Raw genomic sequence first — 24221 nt, 5'->3', positions numbered from 1 at the left:
TGTAAAACAGTGGATTCAGGTATAAAGGCACACCCTGCCTTTGTTTCTCATGTTCACATTTCACATCATCTCTATTCCCCTGAATCCTCTCCAGGGCCTACATGTCATAGAAGGAGGCCCAGGCGGGTGGAAGCTATAAGGCTGAAGGATTCTCAGACCGTGATCCCAGCTTGAATGGGGTGAGTATTTTTACTGCAGCTGTTGCTTTTCTGTGAGCACCTTGGTTACAGAGTTCCACAGGTTTTGAGTGATCTGGCCCAAACCTTTTTAAGCCATCACCCTGGTTTGTTTTCAAGTGTGGTTTGGTTTGGTTTTCAGTGTGAGATTTCACACAACAGGAGGCTTTTCGGGGCTGTAGTTATGTCACAGGAGAGCAGAAACTCCTGTGTCTGAACCCCGGGGCCCATCCGAGGCTGGATGGTTGCTTTGTTACAAAGACAAGAGCTGTGCCCTCACCGGGTGCTCGTGCTGCTGCCAGGCCTCAGCTCTGTCCGGGCCTCTGTCACTGTGTCTTGAGGCTGCCCACCTGCCAGCAAGGAGGCAAGAGACAAGCCCATGCAAAAATGGATGCCTACAGCATATACCACTTCACTCAACCACATACTTATTCAATCCTCTGTTGTCACAGGAAGTTGCAGTACATTCATTCTCAGTGTGGTGCAGTAATTCTTTGTGGGATTAGGTCATTATTTATTAATCCACTTTAATGTTAATAGACAGTGCAGTATTTTTTTTCCTCTTTTGTACTACCAATAATGCTAACTAGTAATGCTAGTAATTTTACATGTCTTTTGTTAGAGGTACACACTCATTTACCTTGTGTAAAGACTGGGCTTTGAAAATGTATATGTACACTTTATAAAATATAAATTTACTAAATATCATTGTACTGCTTTCCAGAGAAGTATGCAAATCCATACTTCATCTTTCACATTTTCAGTGAGTGAGTGGTCTGACTCTTCCACATCCTAACCAATGTTAAATATTGTCTGTCATTTTGATTTTCCCCTTATGTAAAGGACATGATTTCTCTGTGACTGAAAAATTTAGACATACGTTTTTATGAAATATGTCTTAAAACCAAAACACAGACCAGAAAGACAGTTAAATTAGTCCATCTTGATGGTATTAAGGCTCCTGCCATTTTTCTGTCATCATTACAACTTCCATTTCTGGTCAAATTGATCTAATATAGTCCTTTAGTATAAATATATTCACAAACACCTGTTGTTCTCCTTTTAATCTCCCCAAAGAAAGAAGTTAGTGCATTATTCATTGATAGGATCAAAACAATATAAGATGATCCAGTTCCAACCTCTCTTCTGCAGGTGGGAGCTGGCCTGGGGCCAGGTGGAAAGGTGTCCGTGGATGCCGGCAAGGGCGGCGATCCTGGCCTGCTGCGCATGCGGGCACTTTGGCCGGAAGAGGACCTCTCCCCCTCCCTCTCCATTCCCAACTGCCAGTGCCCTGCTGAGGGGAGGGACAGCCAAGGCACCCCTGCTGGGAGCTCCCAGACCCGCTGCGGCGAGGGGAGGGGCGTGGCGTCCCCACCCCGCACCCCCCACCCAGACAGCTGAGCTGCAGTAGCGGCTCCAGACCTCCCGCCAGGCTAGGCGCTGGGCCTCTCAGGCTCCAGAGGCCAAGACGGGTGCGAGCAGATGCTGGCCCTCTCCTGGGGGTCCCGAAGCGCCCAGACTCCACAGGCTTCGAGCTACACCTGAGCCAGGTAGGGCAGTGGCTGGGGGTGTGGAGCGCTGAGGGTGCGGGGCGGGGGTGGCGAGGGCACCCCGCGCTGCTGGGAAGGACAGTAGCGCGCCCCCCAGGGGCCCAAAGGCTGAGGACGGGGCGGGGGGGGGAGGGGCGGGGGGGAACGGGGTGTGGGGGGTTAGGGTTCTTGGCGGCCTGGTTGGGGGCGGGTCACTTCTTTTTAGAGACAGATACCCTCCCCGCCCCCGCCCCCCCCCATTTCTTTTTGGAGTATGGACCCCTTTAAAATGCTTTGGAGTCAGTGTGGGGGCAGAGCACAGGAGCATCCCTTCGTCCCCCTCGGGTTTGAACCCCCCTCACCTCTAGCACCTTCCTATGGGGCAATGAAGATGGACCTATATCCACCTTCTGCCTGGGGTCTCCTAGCCCTAGATCCGCCTCTTGGCCTGGGTATGTGGGCTCTGAGGTCTGCGGGTGGACTCAGAAGTGACCACCAGGGGGCGTGCGGGGAGGGAGACCCTTGCAGCGGCCACAAGGTCCTGGGAGACAGCGTTGCTACCAGCATTCAGAGCCTGCATTCCAGGTGTATGGGGAAGAAGCAGCAGGCTTCCTGAGGCCAGGCGCCAGTGCACATGGCCCAGGCCCTGGGGTCTCCGGTGGACCCCCTTGTCTCTGGGGTCCAGTAGAACCCACACCGGGTGCCAGGCCTCTGCCAGACTGGGGCGGCGGGGGGGGGGGGGGGGGGAGGGGGTGCCTGCTGTTGCTGGTGAGCCACGCCCCTCGCCTGCCGCCGCTTCCTGTGAATTAGGCAGGAGGCTGGCATCGGCCAGCTCCAGTTGCTAAAGTTTCCCTGGCAACTTTCACCGTGCCATCTGTCCTCCCTTCTGTGCAGCGCTCCCCCCACCCCAAGCAGCCTGAGAACCAAGGGCCTTGGTAGGATGTCCCTGGTGCGGTGTGCCTGGAGACACCCCCTACACACTGGCAGTCTGAGCTGGGGCTGCCAGAACTTTGGAGCAGGTCCCCCCCCCGCCCCCCCCGGAGAGGGCCTCCCTGCCCTGGTTCAGAGGGTGCTGGGAAATGGATGGAGGTCCCCGCTGCGGTTCATAGGCCTCTGGGGACGTCATGGATCTTGCCTTGAGTGATAAGAGGGTGCGGGTGCTAGGGTGGACCTTGCTGCCAGCATGGACCTTGCTGTGGGGTTTGGTGGTTCCTGGCTGGTGGGTGGCTCCTTGGGTTAAGGATCTGGCAGTGTCACTGCTGTTTTGGTGTGGGCTTGACCCCTGGCTCCAGAACTTCTGCATGCTGCAGGCACAGCTGAAAAATCAGAATAAAAGGCCTGATTTGGAAGCCTTACCTGGGGGCACCCTCAGGTGGATAATCACTGCACACCACAGTGGCCCTGCCTTGCTGGGGCAGGTATCTCCCCCCCTTCCCAGTTTTTTTTTCTGTCAACTCCCTAAATGTTTTTTAAAAACCTGTCTGTCCTCTTGCACATTTTCTGCAACATTTTCATATGAGAAGTACACATACCCACAAGAGCACTGAATTGCACCCTTGACTTCTTTATTCCCACCTCAGCTCCCTCCATTAACCATTTTCCTAGACTTTGCATACATTTTCAAGCCAACCTCTAAAAATGTGCTCTGTCAGGGTTTAAAGATTTGTCAAAGATGTAGAACCTGGTCTGTGAGGTACTTATTGACATTTGGAAAGTAACTGTTCCCTAACTTTAAATTGCAACTGGACTCCCACCTTTCCTTGGCAGGTCCCTGGAGGGCCTTTAGGGGCTGCTCATTGTTTTCTTGTTGGTTTGATACTTCCCTGAGGGGTTTTATCCTGATGTGGTACATTTTTTATGCTTGTGGGTCTTTTATGAATAAGTCAAGCATATTTCTGTGCAGGGAAAATATACATAAATTGATTTAAAAAATTTTCTGCGACCTCAAGTCACTAAGTGTTTTTTAAAAAATCATGTCTGGATTGAGAAAGTCCTGTGGTCAAACACTATGAATACATTATGGATTTTTAGAAATGGAAAAAGGAAACTGTTCCTGGAAATCCATCTCCTAGTGATGGGGTGGTGGGTGATTTCAGTATTTGGATTAAAGCCTTATTTGAAGTTCCCCCTTTGGTGTCCAGGAGTCCCTTCCCCTAGGATGCAGAGGGGCTGGAAGTCCTTCAGTAGGTAAAAGATCCTAGGGTTGGTGAGGAGCTGATGGGAAATGGGGGATCCCAGGCTTTCAGGGATTTCAGGAAAGACTCATCCCCTTTAGCCTGTGCCCCTTTGAAAGGGTCCCTGCACCCCTGTTTGAAGCCCCCTGCAGGGGAGGAGAGAGATGTGGGTGAGATTCAGCCCCACCCCCAAGGTTCTGGAAGGTGATTCTCTCCTGGGGACAGTGGTGACACCTAGGTACAGTGACACTGGATGCAACCTGCCTGCTTTGCATGGCCAGGACCCTGTGGATGGGCCTCCTGCTCCAAAGTGTCCTCACTCAGGGTTCCTCCCAGGGCTGTGTGGAAAAATGAGAAACAGAGCCCATAATCCCAGCCCAGGTGGGGAGTGGCCTGGGACAGCCAGGACCCTTTCTTGGGGGCTCTGATGGACCCATGGTGTGGCTTGAGCCAGAGGAAGTGCAGGATGGGGCAGGGGGGACTGTGGCCTGCCAGATTGGGTCCCAGGAGGCCTAGGGCCCAGGGGGACAGTCACACAGCCTGAGAAGAGCTGAAGGCAGCCCTGGAGGAGGGAAAAGAAAATTCAGCCTGAGGAGTTCCCATGTGGCTCAGCAGTAATGAATCTGACTAGTATCCCTGAAGACATGGTTTCAAACCCTGGCCTCTCTTAGAGGGTTAAGTATCCAGGCATTGCCATGAGCTGTGGTGTAGGTTACAGATGTGGCTTGGATTCTGCATTACTGTATCTGTGGCCTAAGCCAGCAGCTGCAGGTCTGATTCTACCCCTAGCCTGAGAACTTCCCTACGCAGTGGGTGCAGCCCTAAAAAAAAAAAAAACAAAAGAAAAGAAAAAAGAAAATTCAACCTGGGACCCCTTACCCTGGGGATGAGGAGGACTGTGTGAGGAGCAGAAGAGGCACTTCTGCCTGCTGGCTGGCTCCCTAAAAGCACATGGCATGGCAACTCCTGTCTGGGATTTTTTCTGCCCTCTCCCTGTTCTGCCTCCTTTCCAATTCTGATGTACTGTTCTTTGTCTACACCATCATTGGCAGGGGTCTGGCAAGCTGGGGTAGGCATTTTCTGGTGTTGCATATGGGGCCCTTGTCTCCAACCACAAAGGTCCCCAGGAAGGGACCTTGCTTCTCTACATCCCATGAGTTCTGGAGGGTGGCTGGAAGGCATCAGTGGTTCCAGATTTCCCCTCAGCTTGTGTATTCAGCTCTTAGAAGTTGCAAAACCAGTCAGGCCGCTGACCTATACTTTCTTTGCTTCACCATGAGGCTTCAGAGCCAGGCCAGCAGAGTGTTTTCACTCAGGCCTGGCGTCTCCCTGCCGCTGGCCCCTGGGATTCAGTTCCTGGCAGGTGGCATGTGAATTTACATCCACGAAGATGACTGTGGGATGTTTGCAAAGCTGGCACTTGGGGAGTGGGGGTGGGGCAAAGAAACAGATTATTTTGTGAACATGGAGCCCAGATGAAGCTGGAGATGGAGTTCCTGAAGCTGGTTGCAGTGAGCCTGATGTGTGGGGTTAATGATTTCCCAAACATGGGGTGAATGTTCTTGGTTTCCAAGAGTTCAGAGGCTTCCCTGCTTTCCTGTCACCAAAAGCTAAATGGATGGGGTGGGGAGTGACAACTGTGGAGCCAGGAAGTTCCTTTGGCAATATTATAAGGCAGAGAGGCTGGTTTCTGATAGGAGGGGGCTGTCTACCTCCAAAAGGACTGGGGGACAGAGGCAGGATGGGGGGCCAGGGCAGCCACTGGGAAGGTGTTTATTACCCAGGAGAGAAGTTTCCACACTTCTCCTTTCTAATCTGGGTGCCTGCACTTCATTGTCTAATTGCTCTGGCTAGAGTCCTTTGTAAAGTGTTTTTTGTTTATTTTTGTTTCTGTTTAATAGCTGCATCTATGACATATGGAAGTTCCCAGGCCAAGGACTGAATCCAAGCCTCAACTGTGACCTAAGCTGAAGCTGCAGCAATGCTGGACCTTTTAACCTAGTATGCTGGGCTTGTGATTGAACCCTCGCATCCACAGTGACCTGAGCTGCTGCAGTCAGGTTCTTAACTCAGTGCACCACAGCACAGCAGGAAGTCTGTGTACAATGTTGAATAGAAATGGTGAGAAAATGCATCCATATCTGGTTCCTAGTATCTGGGGAAGCCTCCAGCCTTTCACCCTTAGGGAGGATGTTAGCTGTGGGTTTCTTATGGATGCCCTTTATTAGGTTGATGATATTCAAGCCTAGTCTTTGTTGACTGTGCTTGTTTGTTTTTTGATTTGATTTGGTTTTGGTTTTGGGGCCACGCCCACAGCATGCAGATTTCCTAGGCCAGGGATTGAAACCATGCCACATCTGCAACCCGAGCCACAGCAGTGATAATGTCAGGTCCTTAACCTCCTGAGCAGCTGGAGAACTCTTATTAAGAGGTTTTTATCATGAAGCGCCTTTGGATATTGTCAAATGATTTTTCAGCTTCCACTGAGATAATCTGCTGCTTTTTTGTCCTTTATTCTGTTAAGAAGATATCTTACATTAATTGATTTTTCCATGTTAACCCAATTTTGCATTCTTGTGATAAGTCCCATTTAGTCATGGTTTATAACCCTTTTTATATGCTTCTGGATTCTGTTTTCTGATATTTTGCTGAGCTCTTTGTGTGTATGTGCATAAGAGTTAGGGGTCTGTAGTTTTTTTGGGATGGTATTGCAGTAATGCAAGCCTCATGAAAATATTAGGAAGTATTCTCTATTTTTGGGGGAAAGTTTGTGATGAATTAATATAAATTCTTTTTTAGGTTGAAGTATTGTTGATTTATAGTGCTATGTTAGATTCAGGTGTACCACAACATGATTCTCTACACACACACACACGCACACATTCTTTTTCATATTATTTTCCATTATGGTCTATCATAGGATATTGATAGTTCCCTGTGCTATACAGTAGGACTTTGTTGTTTATCCATCCTGTATACAATAGTTTGCATCTCCTAACACTGAAATCCCACTTTATCACATGTCCTCCCCCCTCCCCCTTGGCAACCACAAATCTGTTCTCTATGTCTGAGACCACTTCAGTTTCAGGCAGGTTCACTTGTGTCATATTTTAGATTCCAGTAGTGTAGAAGTGATATTATATAGCATTTGTCTTTCTCATTCTGACATCACTTAGTATGATCATCTCTCGGTCCATCCATGTGGCTTCAAATGGCAGTACTTCATTCTTTTCATGGCTGAGTAATGTTCCACAGTATATATGGACCATATCTTCTTTATTCATTCTTCTACTAATGGCTGTTTAGTTTGTTTGCATGTCTTGGCTTTTGTGAATAGTGTTGCTGTGAATATTGGGGTGCATGTATCTTTTCGAGACATTAAGTCTTCTTTCAGTGTTTGGTAGACTTTACTAGTGTGACTATTTGGGCCTGAGCTTCTTTTTGTGTGAAGTTCTTTTTTTTTTTTTTTTTTTTTTGTCTTTTGTCTTTTGAAGGCCTCACTCACAGCATATGGAGGTTCCCAGGCTAGGGGTCTAATTGGAGCTGCAGCTGCCAGTCTATGCCACAGTCACAGCGACACAGAATCCAAGCTATGTCTGCGACCTACACCACAGCTCATGGCAATGCCAGATCCTTAACCCACTGAGCAAAGCCAGGGATCAAACCCATAACCTCATGGTTCCTAGTAGGATTTGTTTCTGCTGTGCCATGATGGGAACTCCGTGAAGTTCTGAATTTGTTAACTCACTTGTCTCCTTGCTATGAACATGTCTGATCTTCTGTTTCTTCTTGAGTCACACAAGTTGGTTTTCATCTCACTGAAATCTGTCCATTTTCCTAAACCTTCTAATTAATTGTCACACAATTGTTCATAGCATTCCTTTGTATTCCTGTGAGGCTGGTAGCAGCACCCTCTCTCCATTTCTGGGTTTGATGATTTTAGTATTTCCCCCCCACCTCCAATCCTTCTAGTTAAGAGGTTTTTTTTTTTTAATTGACCTTCAAAGAACAAATTTTGGGTCTCATTGATTTTTCTTTATTTTTTTATATTCTTTTTAATGAATTTTCACCCTCAGTTTCATTAGTTCCTTCCTCGGTTTTGATTCTAGCCAGAGGAGACACAATAAGAGCAATAATGAAGAGGCATCTGTGTGGTCCAGGAAGAAAGGAGAGCTGGGTTAGTGGTCTGGGAATGAGGGGTGGGTATGGTTTTACATAGGTGGTCAGGGTGGACCCCCTGAGAAGGTGGAACTTGAGTAAAGACATGAAGGAGGGGAGGGAAGTCATAAATGATAAGTGAAGTATGTAATGGAAGTTGATGTGACAACAGTTTTTGCACTTACCATTTTAAAAGTTGTGCTCAGGTGTATGTACCATACAGTTTATTGCATTAATCATTTTAAGTGCGCAGCTCAGTCAGCTTAATTTCCTTCACCTTGTTGGGAAGCCATCACCTCCATCCACTTCCAGAACTTTTTCATCTTCCCAAACTTATGGTCTGTCCCCATTCAACACTCACTGCCCCACCCCCTTCCCAGCCCCTGGGCCCTACCATCTGCTTCCTGTTTCAATGAATATGACTCCTCTATGGACCTCATGTGAGTGGGAACTTATAGGATTTGTGTTTTTGTGTCTGGATTATTTCACTGAGCTAATGTCCTTGAGGTTCATCCATGTTGTAACCAGTGTCATAATTTCCTTCTTGGAGTTCCTGTTGTGGCTCATCAGGTTAAGAACCTGACATAGTATCCACGAGGATTCAGGTTCAATCCCTGGCCTCACGCACTGGGTTGAGGATTTGGCATTGTTGCAAGCTGCAGTGTAGGTTACAGATGCAGCTCAGATGCAGTATTTCTGTGGCTGTGGTGTAGGCCTGCAGCTGCATCTCCCAATAGACTCCTAACCCCTAGCCAGGGAACTTGTTTTTTCTTTTTTAAGTCAGGCGTGGCTTTAAAAAAAGACAAAGACAAAGAAAAAAGACAGAATTTTCTTCTTTTTAAGGCTAAATAATCTTCCATTGTATATGGATGGACCATATTTGTTGTTCTGTTGCTTCTGACTTTTGGCTGTTGTGACTAATGCTGCCATGAATGTGGGTATTCAGTTGCCTCCTGTCAGAAAGCATTTTGGGGGGCATGTTTGATGTAAGTTTGAGAAAGATAGATTGATTTATTTATATTAAAGTAAATATTAAAATTTAGTTGATTTATAATGGGCCAATTTTTGCTATACAGCAAAATGACTCAGTTATATATATATATATATTCTTTTCTATACTCTTTTCCATCAGAGTCTATCCCAGGAAATTGGCTATATTTGCCTGTGCTGTGTAGTAGGAACTTATTATCTACTCATTGTAAATGTAATAGTTTGCATCTCTTAACCTCAAATTTCCCATCCATTCCTTCTCCAGCCCCCCTCCTCCTTGGCAACCACAAGTCTGTTCTCTATGTCTGAGAGTGTTTTTGTTTTGCATATTGGTTCATTTGTGCCATATTTTAGATTCCACGTAGAAGTGGTATCACATGGTATTTGTCTTTCTCTTTCTGACGTGCTTCGCTTTGTATGAGAATTATTAGTTGCATCCATATTGCTTCAAATGGCATTGTTTTGTTCTTTTTATGGCTGAGTGGTATTCCAGAAAGCATGTTTTAAAGCAGTGACCAGCCCAAGGCCCATCTGGTCCTGGGATCCCAAAGCCGAGATTGTCCTGCCCACTCAGGCTGCTTTGTTATGGAAAGAGGCCCACCTGTCTCTTGAATCTCTCCACTAAGCAGGGGTGACCCCATATGTTGGAGACACAACTCGTCCCATGTCCAGTGACCCCCATCCTCCAGGGAGGAAAGGCACTTCTGCTGGAGACCCTGGATCTCCCTTTTGTGGGTTTGGTCCAGGTCCAGGGCAGGAGTCATTTAGGACCCAGTCTCAGTGTGTGGGCAGCTTTACTGAGGCTTATAGGTGCAGCTACCTGGTAATTAAAAGCATTTAGGTGAGAGTGAATATAAGTAAAGTTATAGTAATGTGAATGTATGTGTATGTGTGTCTGTTTCAAACGGAAAATAATCATGGGGCCAAACCAGGAATTTTCTAGGGTGGTGATGCTGGGCATTAACCACACATTCCCAGGGGATGGTTTTAACAACCAAAGCCTCTGGGGACACATAGGACCAAGGCTTGCTTCTGAAAGTTCCCTCAGAAGCTATGGATACCAGCTGTTCCTCACTTTTGGAGGTCTCCGTCCCATCAGAGGATCTGATGAGTCTTTTGTGAAGAATGCACATCTGAACATGGGCCCACAGCCCTGCCTGCAATTTTGTCAGCATCTTCCCCCTTCCCCCAACATGGTGGGCTGGGCAGACCCAAGAGCTATAATCCCAGAGGGTGTGTGTCCCTGTGTATGTCCCCTGGCAGAAGACAAGGGGCTGTGTTGAGGCAACCCAGTTAAGAGCCTGGTGACCAGAGCTCACTGCTGGTTTAAAATCCATGGACACATCTGACGGAGAGGGTCTCACTGATGCTGGCCTGTTGTCCTGTGGTCCAGTGGTCATTTTGCTCAAAGGCATTCTGTTGTGTGGCTTCATAGCTCTGCAGGCAGTCATGACCTTGCTGCCTTCACCTCTCCTTGGACAGAACAAGGGAGAAGTCAGAGAGAATGGAATTCACCAGAATAAACCTATCACCCTGCTGGTGTGTGAGATTTTTCCTGTCTCAAACTGTTGGAAATAAAATTGAGTGTTTGAATACAAATCATCCCTTTATTTTCTTTCTTTCCCCTTTTTTACTGTTGATGTTTTTATTAGATTACCAATTATCACCTGTTTGCCTAGGTAGCAAGCTGGTATTTGGGAAGCACAGGAGCCAAGCTACGTAATTTTGCTGTGGTTCCATAGCCATGGGTGTGAAAATAATGCAGTTTACCCATCAAAGGCACACAGGTTGGGATGTGGGGCAGGGCAGCTTGATGCCACTTTTTCTAAATATTTACACTTCTTTTCTATTTTATATTTATTCCTTTCACTTGAATGGCAGTTGTATATTTGCCTTCTAAGGGCTATTCTCCCTGGGTGATTTTTTTTTTAATTTGATTGCAGTCTGTTTGATTGACAGTGTTGTATTGGTTTCTGCTGTTCAGAGGAGTGATTCAGTTATACACACCTGTACATTCTTTTTCGCCCCTGGATGTTTTTAGAGGAAGAGGGTCAGCTAATAGGAGCTCTATCACAGTCACAAAATGGATCCAAAGTAATAATTAAACAAACACAGAGGCAACAGCCAGCCACTGTGAGGCTGGAATGAAGTTGAAGCCAGAGGGATCTTTCTCATGAGCATGGTTGTCTGCCGGGACATCTTCCAAAGTGGAGACCAGCAGTGGGGAGGAGGTTCTGCAAAGCTACTCAGCAGCATGTTAAGGAAAGAAAAGGCAGAAAGCTTGGCATTGATGCCCTTCCCCCACTGTGCTGGCAAAGACACCCCACAGTGCACGTGGCCTGCCAGCTGTTTTGCAGTCATTTGTTATGTTTCCTTCATGCATTCATGGAGTGATCACTTTGGGAGACACTGAGGTCCCCACACAGGCTTGGGGGGACATGGGCAGAAGTTGGACATGGGTCCCCTAGGTTGGGGGCAAGAGGCTTGCTGGACCCTCATGCTGTCGGGGCCCTTCTTCCCTGGTGGCAGCTCCCTCAGCCCTCATATCTGCAGCAGCCATGGGAAATGACTCTGGATGTGGTCCTGTGGACACCCCCACTGCCCTGAGAGACCCTGAAGATTTGGCTGCTCCCTACCACCCAGCACAGTAATGCACAACACACAGCGCTAATCTGAAATGCCTTGTGGTGGCTTGGTAGGTCTAGTTGGGGTGGGGGGGCATTGGCAGCCTCTCCCCTTTCTGGATCTTTCTTCCTTGTGGAATTTAGAGATAATCCTGAGGCTCCCCCCAACCCCCTTTCAAGACCCTTTGGGTAAGTGACTTGGGCTTCCTTAAGTTGAATCCCCATAGACAAGTGTGATACAGCCCAGGTGTGATGCAGACTTCAGGCCAGTATCACTCAGGCCACTGTCCCCTGCCTGCCCCTAGCTCTGACCTGAGAGGCAGCCCAGCCATCCTGGCATCCCTGTCAGCACCCTGGACAGGCCAATGGGGATATGGTGTTTCTTTTTTATTTTTAATTTTGCATTGAAGTATGGTTGATTTGCAGTGTTCCTTCAATTTCAGTTGTACGGCCAAGTGACCCATTCTTTTTTTTTCTTACTATTTTCCATCTTGTTCTATCCCACAAGATTGTGCTATACTATAGGACCTCACTGCTTATCCATTCTAAATGTAACAGTTTTCATCTGCCAACCCCAAACTCCCTGTCCATCCCATTCATTCCCCCCTGCCCCCACCCAAGCAACCACAAGTCAAGTCTGCTTTCCATGGCCCGAGATGGTGTTTCTGTGGCATCTGTATCTGGCACCCCTTCTGCAGGACTGGCTCTGTGTGGTTTCCTGGTGGCCACCATCAGCAGCAAAATGGGAGAGAGAAGTAATTGGTGTGACACCCTGGCCTTTCTTCTGTGACTCAGATCAGGCCGGGGCTGGAGGCATCTCAGAAGGAGCCTGTGGCCCAGACCCCCGTAGGGGGTGGCTGGTGGGAACCAGGTGCCCAGTGTGTGTGAGTGAAGAACACCTACCTCAGGAGTCACAGGCAGCTCCTCACTTGGCTTCTCACTCACAGAACAAGTCCCTTGAGAGCTTATCCACGGGGAACACAGGACCCTGCCCAGCACTGTCTCTCTTGACCCAGGGGGTTGGCAGCTGTTCTCTGCAGCACAGATGGGAAGTATATGGGATCCTGTTGCCTGCCTGAGGGTTGTCCCTGCAGTAAAGCCACCTGGGGACAGGACACGTGCTCACAGCCAAGGCACTTGCCCTGTTCCTTGGTTACTGTGGGTGCAATGGAATCCAGACTTCCTTTGTGTGGTTTTTGACTATTGTTTATGGATTGACATTTTTTACTGTTATAAAGGAAACTCATGTTCTGGTAGATTAATCCAGATGTCAGTTTCCCCACCCTGGCCTGTAACTCAGCACCTTAGAACTATAGCCACTTATGGGACTGGATGTTTGAGGGCCCCCAACCCACCCTTGTGTTCAGGGATTCTCTCAAAGAGCTCACAGAAGTCTGAGAAGCTGCTGTGGGTTACACTTCCTTACAGTTAAGGATCCCAATGAAAATCAGCTGATCTGGAATCTAATGGGCCAGGGTCTAGGAGGAACCAGGCACCAACTCCCCCTGTCCAAGGCGAGACCTGCAAACATCACCTTGTTCCCCAGAAGCCTGTATGACAGCACAGCTGAGCTACAGCCAGTTCAGGATGCTCCCTGCAGCCCCAAGTCCAGGGGTTTTACCAGGATTCTGTCATATAAGCCTGGCTGCCCACCTGCATGGCTGACCTTAGCCTCTAGCCTCACTGGGGGGCCCAGCCCCAGGCCCCCCCACCGTAAATCATGATGTTACGCATACAGTCTGGTGTCACTCAAGACCTCAGGTAAATAGAAACACCCCCCTGGGGAGGTCATTCCAAAGGCTCAGAGCTGACCTCCTAGGACCAGGCAAGTGTGTGGACAACCCAGGCCTGTTGCAGTCACCTGTCTCTGTACAGCACATTCAGAGCATGGGCTCTGGCTCCAAGATCAACTCTTGGTTCTGCTATGAATCAGTGCTCTGATTTAGGTGGTTTCTGTCTCTCTCTTTTTGTCTCTGTTTCTTACTGGTAAAGTAGGGCTGATCTTGGGAGGGGCCCAGCTGAGTGAGCCATTAACTAAGGCCCAGCCCAAGGCCTTGGTGAAGGTCAGCTCTCCCAAGCAGCTGGAGTATCCTTCCCAACCCTGCCATGTGTTGTGTCCCCTCTCCCTCCTTGTGTTGTGTCAGCCATGTGGGAAGAGGAATCGCTGTGCCCCTGTGGCAGTCCTGTTGCCTCTGTCCTCATTCCATTTGTTCCTGAGTTCCTCCTGAGAAACTCAGAGAGACAGAAGGGCCCCACTGGAGCCCTACAGGTGACAAGGACCAGCTTTGAAAAACCATGGAGAAAATGCTGCACAATAAAACTGATTCATTCCCCTGAGAGCCCTGGGGGCCGGCCACCCCCAGGAAGAGGTTCATGGGCATGAGTGTGGGGTCTGGTTGTTCTGGACTAGGGACACAGCCATATGTCCTTCCTTTGGCCACTTATCTGAGGGCTGGGCTCCTTGTTGGGGAGGGTCCTACTGTCTCATCCTCTTCCTGACCTGCTTTCTGCAATGAAATGCTGCCACCACCACACTGCAGCCCCTACTGTCCTGCCAGATAGAGGGCTCTGGAACTAGGAGTGACCAGTGCACCTGGGCCTGTGACTTCTGGGATGACTGTCTGCGAGGGCCAGGAGGCAGTTGGCAAGAACAGGGTGAACTTGATAGGGACACAGAGCAGAATATCAGAGGTGACCTTGCTCATTAAACAGCAAAGGGATTAAGAGTAAACCCCCCCATGAGCTCACACCTTAGTGTGCAGGACATTCCCCATCACTGAGGTCTGGCCAGATTTGTCCTCTCATGTCCAGGGCCCCAGGGCCCGCACACAGGCCTGAAGCCACTTCCATGGGGCAGGAGGGAGGCACCTGAAAGGGCAGCCTGGCCTGGGGGCTGTGCTGGACATGGAATTGGGAGACATGATTCTAGCTCTGTCCCTGCCTGGCTGTGGCCAGGGTATAACAGTGGTATGGATTTTGGAATAATGGTTATGTGTGGAATTATCAGTGCTGAGCCCAGCAGGGTGAGCTTGCTATAGGGCTTTCATCCATGGAAGCCACAGCCATATCAGAGGTCCAGAACTACTTCTTCCCCAGAGGACTCTGTCTCCTCTGAGGAATTTCAAATTTCACACATGGATGTTTTGAACTGTGCCCCAGGAGGTGACAGGTGTCAGTCAGGATGGAGAAAAGCAGGATACTGGCCCCAGAAAGCTGTGGTGCCTCTCAACAGAATGATCCCTGTGAGCCCAGACTCTTGCATCTTCCCACTCAAGAACAGCATAATACTGACTTGAGATGCCTGGTTTTCTGTAATAAACCATAATCTTTCTAAAAGTTTGTTTTATTGAACAATAATTGATTCACAATCAGCTGTGCAGCAAAGTGATTCAGTTACACATATACTAAATGCATATACATATACATGAATACATTCTTTTTTATGTTCTTTTTTTTTTTTTTTTTTTTTTTTGTCTTTTAGCTATTTCTTGGGCCGCTCCCACGGCATATGGAGGTTCCCAGGCTAGGGGTCGAATAGGAGCTGTAGCCACCGGCCTACGCCAGAGCCACAGCAACTCGGGATCCGAGCCGCATCTGCAACCTACACCACAGCTCACGGCAACGCCGGATCGTTAACCCACTGAGCAAGGCCAGGGATCGAACCCGCAACCTCATGGTTCCTAGTCGGATTCGTTAACCACTGCGCCACGACGGGAACTCCTATGTTCTTTTCCATTACAGTTTATCATAGGATGTTGAATATACTTCTCTGTGCTATGGCGTAGGACCTTGCTGGTTATCCAGTCTATATATACTAGTTTGCCTCTGTTAATTCCAAACTCCCCATCCATCCCTCCTTTGGCACCCTCAAGTCCGTTTTCTGTGTCTGTGAGTCTTTCTGTTTTGAAAGTAAGTTCATTTGTGTCATATTTTAAATTCCACATGTAAGTGATATCATACGTTATTTGTCTTTCTCTTTCTGATTTATTTCACCTGGGGTGATAATCTCTAGTTCCATGCATGTTGCTGCAAATGGCATTAACTCATTCTTTTTCATGCCTGAGTAGTATTCCACTGTATGTATGTTCCACCTCTTCTTTATCCATTCCTCTGTCTATGGACATTTAGGTTTTTTCCACATCTTAGCTCTTGTGAATAGTGCAGCAGTGACCATCGAGGTGCATGCATCTTTTTGAATCAGAGTTTTGTCCAGATATATGGCCAGGAGTGGGACTGCTGAATCATAGCTCTGTTTTTAGGTTTTTGAGGAGCCTACATACTGTTCTCCATAGTAACTAACTTACATCCCAACCCACAGTGTGGGAGGGTTCATTTTTTTCCCCACTCTCCCCAGCATTTGTGATTTGTAGACTTGTTAATGACCCCTGTGAGGTGGTACCTCATTGTAGTTTTGATTTGCATTGCTCTAATAATTAGCAATGTTGAAAATTTTTCAGAGGCCTTTTGGTCATCTGTCTTTGGAGGAATGTCTTTTTAGGTCTTGTGCACATTTTTGGTTTCTGTTTTGGACTTCTGCACATTTTTGGTTGGGTTGTTTGTTTTGTTCTTGAGTTGTATGAGGTGTTTGTATATTTCAGAAATTGACCCGTGTCAGTTGCATCATTCAGAAATATTGTATCCAAGTCCATAGATTGTTTTTTCCTTTGTTTATGGTTTCCTTTGGTTAGGTCATTTAATTGACAGTAATCTTGTGATGTTCCAGCTCCTGGGTCTTTGTTGCAAAGACTCCTCCCTGACTTCTTCATAACCACCCTCAGGGTGGCCTGAGAGGCTGCCTCTCAGCCTTAAGGCCTCCCAAGTCCCCCGAATTAAACATACATCTCAGCTTTTATATTGTGCTTTTTTTTTTAGGGCCACACCTCAGTATATGGAAATTCCCAGGCTATGGGTTAAATTGGAGCTACAGCTCCTGGCCTATGCCACAGCCACAGCAACATGAAATCTAAACCACATCTGAAACCTACACTTAAGCTTGCAGAAACATTGGACCCTTAATACACTGAGTGAGGCCAGGGATTGAATCTTCATCTTCATTAATACTAGTTTGGTTCTTAACCCATTAAGCAACAATGGGATCTCCATAGATTGAGCTTTTTTTTTTTTATGGTTGATAGCTGGACTGAGAGCTTGGTCCTAGCTTTCTGAATCACAAAAAGTAAGCTGTGGATGGGATCAGGATGGGGTTGGGATGCAGTCCAGGGCTAGCAAGGGTTAAAAGCTGATAGGGAGAGGGTGGAGAGTTCCAGACAAGGTCCTAAGTAAGACGGAACCCATTTCCCGTGCTCTTTCTCAGAGGCTTCTCCTAATGAGACCTGTGACTCCTCTGACTCCTTAGCAGGTGTCTGCTAGTTGCTGGCTCCCTCTGCTTGGTGAGACCCTAACAGGATCCTGGGTATTGTGTAGGCAGCCCCAGGGTCCTCTCCACAAATCTTATCTGCAGAATTCATAGCACAGAAAAGCCAGAATGCACACTCACATCTCCCTCATGGAGGCTTCAGGGTGATGCTGATATGGCTGCTGCTGGGGCTGGTGTCTGGTTGGCCAGAACTCCCTGGGTATCATTCCAATTATATGGCAGCTGCAGCTAGGATTCCACCCATATCCTGGTAACTTCCATCTGCTGTAGGTGTGGCCCTAAAAAGACCAAAAAAAAAAAATGCTTTTGGGGGATGGAGACCAAGTCTAAAGTGGACAAGGGTCCTGGCCTCGGATTTCCTGCCCAGTTGAGCAGGTGGGGTTTTCCCAGATGGAGGGACAAAGGTGGTCCATGAACATGGCACTTCCCATGTGGGCCTCCAGCAGCCTGATAAGGGAGGGTCATGGCCTGCAGCACAGCCCTTAGTTTTGGATCTGGACTTGTCCAGCTCTTTGCTCCAAAGGATGCAATGACTCAGAGGGTCATGTCACACTGTCCTGGAGAACATAGACTCAGGAAACTGTGAGTGAAAAATATCTCCTGCCACATCAGTAAACAAAGGATGCCGTGGCCATCAAGCCATCATATTATAGCAGCCCTGAGGGTGAGCCCTGAGGGAAGCCAGGATGGCAATGAAGGGGCTGCTCACCACCATACCCTCAGCCACTGCAGCCACCCTGACTGTGCACCCTGAGGGGACTCAGGATGGAGAAAAGCAGGGCACTGGCCCCAGAGAGCAGAGGTGCCCATCAAGGGAGTGATTTCAGTCAGCCCAGACTCTCGCCTCTTCCCATATAGAGAAAAGTGCTGAGTTCAATAACTTGTAATGTCTGTTTTTTTTTTTTTTAATTAACAGTAATCTTTTCATGTTCCAGCTACCTGGTCTTGTTGCAAAACCCCCTAAGTATCCTGCTCCTCCCTTTCCTCAGTAACCTGTGCTACAGCTTTGGCATCTGTGACCTGTGCTCTAGCTGTGGCAATGCCCGATTCACACCAGACTGGGATCAAATCGGACACAGATCCAACTGGTTGTTAACCCGCTGTGCCACAGTGGGAATTCCTTGGTTTCTTTGTCACGTCAAGGCTTCTTGGAGTGAAGGAATCAGACCAGCACAGCAGTGTGACCCAGAGTCTCAGGCTGGGGTTGACCATCCACCAGGGGGCTGGGACCATGACTTGTGTTTTAGCCTGTACCTGGTGCTTTCTCTGGCCAGTCCTTCCTTATTTACAAGGCTGGGTCCTGCAGCCCAGCAGCCCAAGGCACTGCTTCCTTACAGAAACCTGGGGGATTCTTAAGGCTTCAAATCTGCAATTTTAGTTTTACAGTGTATTTCCTTAATTGCTTGGTGCTATTTTGAATTTCTTTGGCTCTCCTTAGACTTTTTAGTTACTTCCAGCTTGGCTCTGAGGACACATTATGCCCATTTCATCAGATCCTCCACCCCTTCCTGCAACTTCTTATAATTTTATGGGCCCAGGAGTCCTGTATCTCTCTCACTGGTCCTCACCTTGAAATCTGCCTCCCGCCCCTCCAGGTCCACCCTTTGGATTCAGCAATTAAGTCATGTTTACTGGCTTGATTCTGGTTATTCTTTTGAAATAAAATTTGAGTTTAAAAAAGGAAGAGATTCAGAGGCCAATGAGGGAGTAATGTTGGGGTTAGAGATGATGTGGGCTAAGGTGACTCGTGGGATAGTTGAAGGTAGAGGTGGGGGCAGCAGCAGACTTGGCTGCCCCTTTCCTGCACTCCCGCCAGGGGCTGAGTCAGGTCTCAGTACTGACCCCAGCACTGGGCCCTGACTCCAACAGGTGCCTGCCTGCCTTCCTCTTAGTTACATCTGAGGCCCAGCCACCTGCACACAGACCTGCAACCTTGATGGCCACCTGAAGAAAGCTTTTCCCTTCAGTTCTCTGGACACCACACTTCTGGTTCCCCCACCCTGGAGTTGGTGCAGATCCCTTTGCTTTTTTAAGACTTTGGGCTTCTCTTTGTGCTGTGATTTCCCTGTAATAAAATGATGATGCTCTTAGCAGTGATGTTGTGGGCTGAGCCATGTCCCCCCAAATTCAAGTGCTAGTATCCTAACCATCAGTACCTCAGAATGTGATTGTATTTGGATTTCAAAACCAATCTTCTGGTTACCATAGGGGAATCTGTGGAGGAGAGAGAGGGGATTGGGAGGATGGGACTAACATATATACACTACTGCATAGGTTAGATGATTCACAAGAACCTACTGTATAGCACATGGAAATCTACTCAGTAGGCTGTAATAACCTGTACGGGAAAGCAGAATGGGTATATGTATCTGTATAACTGATTCACTTCACTGTACACCTGAAACTATAGTCCAATAAAGTTTTAAGGAAGAGAACCTCAAGTACTTTAACATCAAAATGTGAAAAAAATGGGAAAACACATACAGACACAAAGACTGTGGCTGTATTTGGAAGGAAGGCCTTTAAAGAGGTAAATTAAGGTAAAACAAGGTCATTAGGGTGGGCCCTGATCCAAAGTGACCTGTGTTCTTCTCAGAAGGGGAATTTGCACAGGGGGCGAAGGCCATGTGAACATGAAGTTGGCCATCCACCAGCCATGGGAGGCGCCTGAGTGGGTCCTTCCCTGGCAGGCAGATCACCCACAGAAACCACCCTCCCCACACTTTGACCATGGAGTTGCAGCCCCAAGCTGAGAAACAGTAAAGGTCTGTTGTCACCCCACCTGTGGCACTTTGTTCCAGCAGCCCAAACTAACTAATATAGGCACCAAGGACCCAAAAGGGACAGAGACCTCCAGGCAGAGAGTTCACCACAGGCAGGCAGGAGGCAGGGGCATGCTGATGGCCAGCTGGATAGGGACTCTGGTCCTGGCAGCCAGGCAGTGCCCTTTTACCCTGGAGAAGTGGCAGGTATTACCAAGGCTCAGTTCTCCCCTGCTGTGGTGGTGGTTCTGGCGCTTCCTCTGCCTGGCATCAGGAAGAGTCTCACTCTAGCTCCTGCTTTGGGATATGGACTAGCCCTTCAGACAGTAGGCAAACCATGAAGTGGGTATCTCCTTATGGTAAAATATTAAAGTTCCCTTTGACTTGAAATTATTGCAAGGCTGTGGATGTGGTGGCCCAGAGTCTGTGGATGGGAAGCCCTCCTAGCTGGCTCCTGTGATGGTCACCATCATTTCCGATGCCAGCAGCTTTTGAGGCTTGAGTAAACATGATGGAGGCACCTGGCTTAGGCACAGCCTTGGCTCCAGGGTTACCTCTTGGCATCACCCAGAGGACATCAGTCCCTCTGTACACCTGACAAGGTGACTTTTAGAAGGATTTCTTTAGTCCCTTTTTCTTGTCCTAGTTCCTAGCAGATAGCCAGGTTCAGTTCTCCAGATTTTTTAAGATATTAAGGAAGAATAAGTGGCTATGTTTTGTTTGCACTAGATGCTAACCTTTGACAAAGACTGTTTCCCAGTGAAGCTGTAGTACTTTAGAGAAGCCATTTCCTGGATGCCCTGCACAGCACTTACTTAAACAGGCTTGATTGTGTTCTCTGGGGCTTGCTTTTTCCTGTTACCTTTATGAGCTGATACCTCCTAATGGCTGGATAACAAAACCCTAGGAAAGAAAAAGTCTTAAGTTTAAGATTTCCTTGCAATTCTCTTTCCAATTTTCTTAAGTATAGATTTTCTTGCAATTTGCATTGGTTAAGTAAACATTCTAGTAAGGACTGAAAGCAGAAAGTATAAAAATGGATTGAATAATTTTCCTGATCAAGGCAAGACTTTCCAATTGAGGCTGGTGTGAGCTATTCCATTAACCCAAGCCTCGAGATTCTTTTCATTTATGGTACTGTCATGAAGGTTGGAGGTCCAGGGACAACTTGGGAGGTCAGAGCAGTGTCCTGTTCCATTCAGGCGGACTGGCCAGCCAGCAGTCTGGGTGAGAGCTCACACTGGTGGTTCCAGATATGTTCCCTGTAAGCATCTTTGCTGTACTTTCTCTGCATAACCAATTGGCTGTAAGGAATTTTGCCACAAAAGATAAAATATGAAAGATAAAAGTGGGACGTTAACAAAGACATAATGAAATGTGAGAAATGAATAATAAAACTTAACAGAGTGTCTCAAAGTGCAAATTGTTTGCATACAATTAAGTTGTGTATAGATTCTCAGCAGTGCTGTGCAAATGCTGGTTCTGCTGTGTGGGTTGTACCTGAGCCCTCATCTTCCAGATCATTGCTTTTCCTGCAGGCTTTTTGCTTGTTGATTTATCTCCTCATTCATCATCCCACTTTTCCTTTTTCTCTAAAATTTCTTCCTTTACTAAAAGAGGTCTCAGTTTCCAAACTCTAAGATGTGTGTTCTCACCTGAGTAAAGCAAGTCCAAGAGGAGGCTTGGAAACAGAGACCTGGAATAGGGATGTTGGGAAAGCTGTATGGTTGATGGCTTCAGGCCCAACCAAAGCATCTGGTCTAGGGGCTGGGAGGACTCTGTTATCCTCTTCCCTCTGAGTCACTGGGTTCTGGCATGGGCTGTCATGCTCAGGTGGAAGCTTCATCCAGGTGGAAGCTGTGCTCCAAGAACTCCAGGGTTGGCAGCACCTGCCTTAACTCTTATCACCTGATGGACTGAGGCAGTGACCCCCTCCCACTGGAGAAAAGGTCAGAGTAGACCTGAGCACCATCTGGACACTGTCCTGTTCACGTTAGTGAGCCCACTGTCAGAGCACACAGGTGGTCAGCCAGTGAGAGTGGGCACTGCTCAAGGATATAGGATCAGACAGGACACTGGGCACCAGCATTGTGTGTCCCATGCCCACACCCAGTCCATTTGACTTTCACACATTGTCTCTGCTGCTCTACCTGGTTGTCAAGGCGATTCACCTGGCTGAAGTTATTTCCATCTTCCAATGATTCACATCCCTGTGCTTCCTCCTATGTCACCTCTGATCATGAACTGTTTTCCTGTCCCTTGTACAGACTTCCCCCTCCCCAGAGGGAAAGAATCTGTTTTTGGAAGGACCCTCATGGGTCATGGTTGGAAACCCTTAGCCTGAGGTGGAATCATGTGTTCTGGGGAGTGGAGAGCTGGGGGTGCTTTTCTGGGTCATTTTGCTGATTCAGGGTAGGGGAGGGGTGAAGGGTCCAAGCACAGGTGGTGGTGGGGGTGCTCTCCTCCTGTTCTGAAGACACTTTGAGGAACTCCCCACCTGTGTATCATTGGTCCTGTTGCAGCTTCAGAGGTGGTGGGACATCCATCAAATTCTTGTTTGTTCTCCCAGGGCAAAGTAGTTGAAGACTGTGCTCAGTGGCCAGGGCTGCCCATCAATTAGCAGGGGCAGACCCACCCCACCCCACCCCCATCCTTGGAGCAAACCTCAGTCTAGCTGAGAAGCAGAGCTGTGATGCTCTCCTGTCATCAACCCCTGCTTGAGAAAAACAACCCTAAAATTTAGGGACTTAAAACAATAACTGTTTTATTTGAAGCGACATACTAAGTGAAGTTAGACAGAAAAAGACAAGTATGATACCACTTATATGTGGAATGTAGAAAAGAATGATAGAGATGAACTTATTTACAGAAAAGAACAGACTCGCACACATAAGAAACAAACTTATAGTTACCAAAGGGGAAGGAGGGCATAACTTAAAGAGTTTGGGATTAGCAGATGCAAATTACCATGTTTAAAATAGATAAACAAGGTCCTACTGTATAGCACAGGGAACTATATTCATTGTCTTTTGATAACCTATAATGGGAAAAAATCTGAAAAAGAATAGCTGCCATACACCAGAAACTAACAAAACATTGTAAATCAACTATAGTTCAATAAATATAAATAAATAAAGTACCTTTTAAGGAGGAAAAAAAGTAAAAAAAAAAAAAGTTTTATTGTCTTGGGACTCTGTGGGCTGAACTGGTGGTATTCAGCCCCCTCTAGAAGTCCTGGCTGTCCCTGCTGATTCTGTGCATGGCCCTCTAGGGCCTGGAGTGAAAGACCCCTTATGTGGGACCTGGCTTCCAAGAAGTGGGCTGTTCTGAGAGGGGGATGGGAACCACAGCTCTCCAAAGGCTCAGCCTCAGAAGTTGCCTGGCTTCATTTCTGCCACATCCTATTGGACAAAACTAGCTGCTCACCCAGCCAAGATTCAAGTAGATGGAAATAAGGCTCCATGTCTTGATGGAGTGACTTTGCAGAGTTTGTGGCCACTGTGAGTCCACTATACTATATCAAGCCTAATGTCTGTTTAATACAACCTGGTAAGTGAGAGGCTGCTGTAGGGTTGCCATGTAACTTCATCATCTCTGAAGTCAGCCAGTGTGGGTTTGATTCCTGTCCTCAGTGGCCAACAGCTGTGTGCCCTTGGAAGCAATTTGGTCTTGCTATGCCTTTCCTTCCATTGGAGTCTACAAGATGGCACAGTAGTACCTGCCCCACCAGTTCTTGTCTGCATCAAAGAGGACCCATGTGACTGGTGTTGACAGTTACTGGCACCCACTACTCAAATGGGGAGAAATGCATCTACTGGGAATACAGAACAAAGGACCTGGACCTTAGTTGTCAGTGTATTTACCTGTGGAGTTGAAAGATTGAGTTGTCAGACCTTTGTTGGTGACTTTGTGGAAGTGGGCAGGATGGCAGGAGGTGGTGCAGGCAGTCCTAGACCAGACTCTTGTGATGGGCAAGGTGAGAGGGAGTTGGACCTGTGAGAGATGGAGGAGGTCAAGCAGTCTGCAAGTCTCAAGGTGGGCTAGGGTACAGGGATTTGAGATGTCAAGAGGGGTTCCTTAATTCTTTTTATTTATTTATTTATTTATTTATTTATTTATTTATTGACATATGGAAGTTCCCAGGTTAGGGGTTGAAAGGGAGTTACAGTGGCAGGCCTAGGCCACAGCCATAGCAACAAGGGATCCAAGCCACATCTGCAACTTACAGCACAGCTCATAGCAATTCCTGATCCTTAAGTGACCATCCCAGTCCACTAAGATCAGAGCTCCTTAAGGGGCAAGAATTCTTTTCTTCTGGAGGAACCCAGTTCAATCCATAACCGTATTATTATCTATGTTCTACCTTATTTATAAAATGTCTCTACAAGTTACGTAGTTGCCATAGTTTCTGTCACATTAACAGGACTGCTG

General features: G+C 47.7%; 1 pseudogene across 1 annotated transcript in view; it reads left to right on the top strand.

Annotated features, from left to right (window-relative positions):
• Positions 1 to 1567: 1567 nt before the first annotated feature.
• LOC100525248 (protein FAM240B-like) overlaps positions 1568 to 24221 on the top strand; it is a 133671-nt pseudogene continuing 111017 nt past the window's right edge. Inside the window, exon 1 of the transcript XR_014817644.1 lies at positions 1568 to 1726. The product of XR_014817644.1 is annotated as a protein FAM240B-like (transcript). The remainder of the gene's footprint in view (positions 1727 to 24221) is intronic.

Source organism: Sus scrofa, chromosome 10, assembly GCF_054392235.1.
Source record: "Sus scrofa isolate SSC_HxYL_T2T_F1_AM1 chromosome 10, Sscrofa_HxYL_maternal_Yorkshire_Landrace_v2.0, whole genome shotgun sequence".
Taxonomy (NCBI): domain Eukaryota; kingdom Metazoa; phylum Chordata; class Mammalia; order Artiodactyla; family Suidae; genus Sus; species Sus scrofa.
This window is presented reverse-complemented; position numbering and strand designations above follow the sequence as displayed.